Here is a 6,000-nt window from a genome sequence, read left to right as displayed (position 1 = left end):
GTGGATCTGCGACCTGTTATTAATTGCCTTGAGGTTTCATTTTCCACAGGAATATAGAAAGAAGCTTTCCTTGCTCTAATGAAGTGTTAATTTTTAGAAAAATGAAATGCAGACCAAATTTTCCCCCTGGCTTGAATTTAGGAAGATCATAGCACAGATCTATCACAGATGAACTTTGAAAGGTTAGGGGAGTTAGAATGGCTGCAAATTTTATTAACAAAGCTCTACTGGCTGCTGTATGAATGCAAAAGTAGCCAGAGTTCCTGAAGTACTTTCCTCCAGCTCTGTGCGGAACACTAACAGAGTAAGACAAGCAGAGATGACTCAGCTAATTGACTGGAAGCTGAGAATAGCTAATCAGGCCAAATGATCCTTTATGGTCTAACCAGGGCAAGAATAATTGGGCAGTCTGTGTTGAATGATGATTATCTTGTAGTTCGTAATGGGTAATGGTAATGTTTAGGCAATTGTCTTCCAATGACAGAAAAAAATGTCTAGAAGGAGCATATAATTTCAACAAACAGGAATTCAGACCTTTAGGCTAAGCATTACCTTCTCCAGATTTAATTTTTAAATATGCAAATTATTTGGGGGACTTTCATATGAAGTTCCTAGTATTTCAATATGAATGAAATGGGCTGGCTAGTGGAAGAACAGGTCTATTGGAATTTGACCTAAACTCGTTTCCAGACCCTTTGTGACACATGTCTTTGTGAAGCTGGCTGACTTGGTTATAAAACTCCCTGGTGGGTGGATGTTTGTGAGCTCTGTAGTGAGGACTTCAAGATCCAGGTGAGTGTACTTGGTATGCAGGCACTACCCACAGTGCTGCCCATCACTTTTGTCCCTGTCCAGATCTATCACAGGTCACAGAGATCTGACGCTTGCTTCCCCTCACACTTCCACAGACTCTGTTCACTCAATCTCTTCAAGGGTGAAGCTCAGAGCTCTTTTCTAATAATGGGAATAAAATTCCAGATACCATGTCCTGTCTGGTTGTGCCTGTAATGAGCTGTGGTGTAGATGAAAGAACCCCAAAGATACAAATACAGTGATCTGAAGGGACACCTGCACCCCAATGTTTATAGCAGCAATGTCCACAGTAGCCAAACTATGGAAAGGGCCCAGATGTCCTTCGACAGATGAATGGATAAAGAAGAGGTGATATATATATATATATATATATATATATATATATATATATATATATATATATATATGCATGCAATGGAATATTGCACAACCATTAAAAAGAATGAAATCTTACCATTTCCGATGACATGGATGGAACTAGAGGGTATTATGCTAAGGAAAATAAGTCAATCAGAGAAAGACAATTATCATATGATCTCACTGATATGTGAAATTTAAGAAACAAAAGAGAGGATCATAAGGGAAGAGAGGAAAAAATAAAATAAGGTGAAATCAGAGAGGGAGAAAAACCATAAGAGACTGTTAATCATAGGAAACAAACTGAGGGTTGCTGGAGGAGAAGGGGTGCAGGGATGACGTAACTGGGTGATGGACATTAAGGAGGGCATGTGATATAATGAGCACTGGGTATTATATAAGACTGATGAATCATTGGCCTGTACCTCTTAAACCAATAATACATTATATGTTAATTACTTGAATTTAAATAAAAATGTGTAATAAAACAAAACAAAACAACAACAACAGCAAAACAAACAAAAAAGGAAGTAGAGCATTAGCATCAGGGTTTTTGAATTTGTTTGTTCGTTTGTTTTTGGTTTCTTTTAGCTCACCAGGTGTGTCTAATTTCCAACCAAAGCTGAGGACTGCTACCTTAGAAATCAGCTTTCCTTTACTGGAGAGCAGCGAGTTTTATCTTACCATGTTTGGGTTTACTTTCTATTGGCCTCTGTGAATTCTACCCCCAGTTCATGCTTCAGTTCCTATTAACTCTGCTATTTTTTTTTTCTCTTCCTTTGGTCATAACAAAGACCAAGGGCCTGAGAGATTGGGAATAAGACAGAATTTCTTTTTTAAGATTTTATTTATTTATTTGTCAGAGAGAGAGTGATCAGGTGCATAAGCAGGGGGAGCAGCAGGCAGAGAGAGAAGCAGGCTCCCTGCTCAGCAAGGAGGCTGATGCCAAACTTGATCCCAGGACCCCGGGATCATGACCCGAGCCAAAGGCAGACATTTAACCAACTGAGCCACTCAGGCACCCAAGACAGAAATTTTTGATAGGTACATTTGTTGACCCAGTATCCGATTCACTTCATCAACCGAACTTGTGTCTATACCATGCACTAGGACCCAAGGACAGTGAATTTCATGTCCCAGTCAATGTTTTAAGAAGGCTCCTGATCTCCTACAAATTGTCAGCTTGCCTTTACTTTGATTTTACTTATACTTATCTTTGAAATTTTGGTTGCTATATTAGTTTTCTATTATTTGTTAAATAAATTTTCACCACTATAGTGGCTTAAAACAACACAAATTTATTATCTCACAGATCTGTAAGGCAGGAGTTCAACACTGGTCTCACCAGGGCTGTATTCCTTTCTGGAGGATCTTGGGGAGAATCAGTTTCCTTGATCATTTATGGCATAGGTAGAATTCAGTCCTTGTGGTTATAGGACTGGGGCCTCCATATTCTTGCTGGCTGTAAACTGAGGTCCATTCCAAATTCTAGAAATCCTCACCCACCTTCCTTGGCTTGTGGCCCTTTCCTTATCCTCAAAGCCATCAACAGAAGGTTGAGTCCTTGTCCCATGGCATCTTTCTGACCACAGTCAGAAAAGGTTCTTAGTTTTTTTCTTTTTTTAAGATTTTATTTATTTATTTGTCAGAGAGAAAAAGAGAGAGCGAGAGCACAAGCAGGGGGAGTGGAAGGCAGAGGGAGAAGCAGGTTTTCTGTTGAGCAAGGAGTCCTACATGGGACTCAATCCCACGACCCTAGGATCATGACTTGAGCTGAAGGCAGATAATTAACCAACTGAGCCACCCAGGTATCCAAGTTATCAGCTTTTAAAGACTCATGTGATTAGACTGGACCCACATGAGTGATTCAGGATAATTTCCCCATCCTAATGTCTGCAATTCTATCACATCTGCAAAGTCTTTTTTTGCCATGTAAGATAACACATTCATAGTTCTAGAGATTAGCATGGACATGGACATTATTTTGCCTACCAACTTCAATTTCTTTTCAGTCTTTAAGTTGTGAGAATTTCTATCTCACATGCATTGAATACCCAGCACAGGTGGTTTTTGGTAAGGGCTTGTGTGGTACATGGGTGGATGTTGAGTGAGAATGCTATATCCAATACTTGGACCTAAGGCTTTGTAACAGATTTTGCTTGGTTTATCCCTCCTGCTATCACAGGTTAAGCTTTCTGTTCTTATCTCAGATCCTGAGATCTCAGCCCCCATACTCAGGGCTTCATCTAAGACTGTAATACCCACAACCAGTGTACCTGAACTTTCCAACAGCAGAGTTGCTGAGGTCTAGGCCTCATGATATGGGTGAGATGGACCGTATGAAATGGAAGAGTGACACATGTGATTTACTCCCTGTTCTCCTTGACTTCTAAAGTATGAAATTGGCATTTCATAGCCCAGGGGACACAGAGTGTAGAAATCCACTGATAACACAATTTTCTTCTTAGACCCATTCGGGGTTGATGCTATGCAGAAAATTTAGTAGGCTATTTGATTCTGTAAATTATAGAGTTGAGGAATATAACCTTATTCTGGCAGATTGTCAAACACAGCAATTTTAAGTACCCACGGTGGGGCAGCGGGTTTCTGAAAACTGGGAGGTCAAGGACATCAAAAAAGCAGCTTTCCACAAGGATTAGTTAACAAGCTCTAAATGGAAATGATATGATTTCCACTCAGTTCCTCTTTCTCTTTATAATTTATTCCTCAACATACATCAATTTTTCCATCCAGTCATTCATTTGTTTAACAAATATTTACTGAGAAATTACTGAATGCCCAGCAAACAAACAATGATCCTTGCTCCTGTGGGGTTTTCATTCTAAAAGCTACATTTACTGGGGACCTTCCCTGTGCTAGGACCTGGGTGGTGGAAAGATGCACCAGACCCAGCCCTACCTCACTGAGCTGACATGTGGTGGTGGACATGCAGGGCAATAGTACTGGCTAGGATGCCCAGCACCTTGTTGAATAGAATGGTAGAAGTAGACATCTTTATTTTATTTCTGAAATTAGGATAAAAGTATTCAGTCTTTCATAATTATGATATTATTAGTAGGTTTTCATAGATACTCTTTTCCAGCTAGGGAATGCATTACTACTCCTAATTTACTGAAAAATTTTTATCATAAAGAATGTTAAGTTTGATCAAATGTGTGTGTGTATGTGTGTGTGTGTGTGAATGTGTTTTAATTTGTTGATATAATTGCATAATTGCAAAATTTTTCTGTGGAATAAGGATTTTTTTTTATTTCTTAGAAGTTGAATCAACTTTCTGATGATATTTACATTTTACTGAATTCCATTCATTAATGATTTGTTGAAGATTTTTGCAACTATGAGAGTTACTGTTCTGTAGATTATTTTTTCTGGTAATGTCTCTTCTTGGTTTGAGTTTGGCATCAAGGTAATTCTGTCCTCATAAAAAAATTTGAAAATTGTTCCTACTTTACTCTTTTCTGGAAAAAGTGTTTGTAGCTATGTATTACAGCAATGTCTGGGTGGCTCAGTCAGTTAAGCTTCTGTTTTTGGCTCAGGTCATGATCCCAGGGTCATGGGATCAAGTCCCACATTGGGCTTCTTGCTCAGCAGGGACACTACATCTCCTTCTGCCTGTTGCTCTCCCTGCTTGTGTGGTCTCTCTGACAAATAAATAAATAAAATATTTAAAAAAAAAGAAATTGTATTATAAATTACTTAAATACTTGATTTCATCAGTGAAGATTTCCGGATCAGAAATTTTCATTGTGAAAAAGACTTTTATTATTATTTTTCATAGATATAGGACTATTTGGGTTATCTACTTCATCTTAAGTAGTTTGCATCATTCAAGAAATTAACCATGGCATTTGTTTTCTCATTTATTGTATTATCCTTTTAATGACATAGGATTCGTAGTGATGATCTCTATTTAATTACTGCTTTAGGTAATTTGTACTTTCCTTTCATGGCTTGATCAATACAATATTTATAAAGTTCATTTATCTTAATAAAGAATTACCTGTTGATTTTATTGATTCTATTTTTTGTTTTTAATGTACTCAATTTTACTTTTATTTAAATTTTTTATTTCTTTTTTTATGTAAAGTTCGATGATTCATTAGTTGTGCATAACACCCATTGCACCATGCAATACGTGCCCTCCTTACTACCCATCATGAGCCTATCCCATTCCCCCACCCCCCTCCCCTCTGAAGCCCTCAGTTTGTTTCTCAGAGTCCATAGTCTCTCATGTTCATTCCCCCTTCTGATTACCCCCCTTTCTTTATGCCTTTCTTCTCCTACTGATCTTCCTAGTTCTTATGTTCCATAGATGAGAGAAACCATATGATAATTGTCTTTCTCTGCTTGACTTATTTCACTTGGCATTATATCCTCCAGTGCCGTCCATGTCGCAGCAAATGTTGAGAAATCGTTCTTTTTGATAGCTGAGTAATATTCCATTATATATATGGACCACAACTTCTTAATCCAGTCATCTGTTGAAGGACATCTCAGCTCCTTCCACAATTTAGCTATTGTGGACAATGCTGCTATGAACATTGGGGTGCATATGGCCCTTCTCTTCACTACATCTGTATCTTTGGGGTAAATACTCAATAGTGCAATGGATGGATCATAGGTAGCTCAATTTCTAACTTTTTAAGGGACCTCCACACTGTTTTCCAGAGTGGCTGTAACAACTTGCATTCCCACCAACAATGTAGGAGGGATCCCCTTTCTCCACATCCTCTCCAACAATTGTTGTTTCTTGCCTTGTCCATTTTTGCCATTCTAACTGGCATAAGGTGGTATCTTAGCGTGGTTTTG

The sequence above is a fragment of the Ursus americanus genome, chromosome 1, assembly GCF_024610735.1.
Source record: "Ursus americanus isolate L20-20 chromosome 1, mUrsAme1.1.p, whole genome shotgun sequence".
Lineage (NCBI taxonomy): Eukaryota > Metazoa > Chordata > Mammalia > Carnivora > Ursidae > Ursus > Ursus americanus.
Note: the sequence above shows the minus strand (reverse complement) of the source record.